Source organism: Chrysemys picta, unplaced genomic scaffold, assembly GCF_011386835.1.
Source record: "Chrysemys picta bellii isolate R12L10 unplaced genomic scaffold, ASM1138683v2 scaf7582, whole genome shotgun sequence".
NCBI classification, from domain to species: domain Eukaryota; kingdom Metazoa; phylum Chordata; order Testudines; family Emydidae; genus Chrysemys; species Chrysemys picta.
In genome coordinates this window covers 1-1,317 of record NW_027060279.1, presented here as the reverse complement: position 1 = coordinate 1,317, position 1,317 = coordinate 1, and the positions used below count along the sequence as shown (strand labels likewise).

At 48.9% G+C, this 1,317-nt stretch overlaps 1 long non-coding RNA gene across 1 annotated transcript; it reads left to right on the top strand.

Annotated features, from left to right (window-relative positions):
* The first annotated feature begins 115 nt into the window (after positions 1–115).
* Positions 116–1,042, top strand: LOC135980723 (uncharacterized). Its single transcript, XR_010597634.1, has 3 exons — positions 116–346; positions 479–563; positions 951–1,042. It is a non-coding gene; the product is annotated as an uncharacterized LOC135980723 (long non-coding RNA).
* Positions 1,043–1,317: the final 275 nt, after the last annotated feature.

Below are 1,317 nucleotides of genomic sequence, written 5' to 3'. Positions count from 1 at the left end.
GTGCCGAGATGATGTTGATTCCGTATTCATTGTAAACGACCCATGGCCGCGGCTGCAATGCCACACTCAGGCACCTAAATAAATGGCCTGACCTTTCTCAAATGCGGAATACCAAGAACTTCTCACTCGAATCTGCCGAAGCCGTGGCTGTTCAGCTCCTCTGAAAATCAATCCACTCGTCTAGATGCCTGAATATGAATGTTAGTGCCAGACTTTGGACAGTGACATAGGAAGACATTGGCCTGAGCCTATGCATGGACTCTCATCCTACAATCCAGCCCCTCAACAGATACATCCCAGCTTCTGACTGTGAGCCATTCAGCTACAATGGGGAGGCCTAGATGCTGTAAGTGAATTAACATGTAATGATAGAAAGACAGATAGATAGATAGTATAAGCTATTCTTTCTACCATCTGCCGTACGGATTTGCTCTGTAGAGCTTGCTGTCCCTGTTACTCATGGGTATTTATGTTGCAGAGCCCCACATGAGAGAGGGAAGGATTTCAGGCCCAAGTGGGGCAGGAAGAAGCACACGCTCACCTCAGTTGCCTTCTTTGCTGAGGTAAGTTTTGTTGACTTGTTGAACTGAGATTGCAAAGCGTTGCTCAGTCCCATATTCTCACAACTGGCAGTGCCCCGTATGTATGTCTGGGGCACCTTGCATCCTCATTTCTTGACCTGTAAGTGGGGTGGCCTGGGGTTTATGTAAAAGGCAGGGATTGTGTTGAAACCATAATCATCCAGATACTTCTGAGGAAATCCCTCTGGAACAGTGGAAATAGCGCAGCATTCGGCCATCAGTCCCTCGGTAATTTCCCAGATTGTGACTGCGTTTGATTTCCCGTGAGACGTCTTGAAAACTGCTCTCTTTGTTGAGAGGCTGAAACTCTGAAAGTTCGCCCTGGAGAATGTAAGCATTGACAGGAGAGCCGTTGTGTTGATTCCCTAGGGCGCACTGTCCAGCACGCCGGCAGACAGACCCAGATCAGAAGGCCTGGACTTGGTACGTGAACGTAAGTAATATCCTTAGGTAAGTGCAGTGAGGAAGCAGAGGTCCCAGGGTGTGGGTCAAGGAGATGGCAATGGGGACGCAGAGGCCCTGTCATCTTCCAAAAAAGTAAGGCAGAAACTAGTCATGTAAGCCACTCACCACAGGGTGGCGTTGATGCTCTGCCTCCCCTACATTTTTCTCCTCTTAGGTCCCTTTGCAGCGAATCAGATTATGTCCAGTCTCTGTGCCCGTTGATGCAGTCTGAGTAGCAGGAGCCCTTCAGCCCCACGGTGACATGGGCTGTTATGTGTTTGAATGATTAATC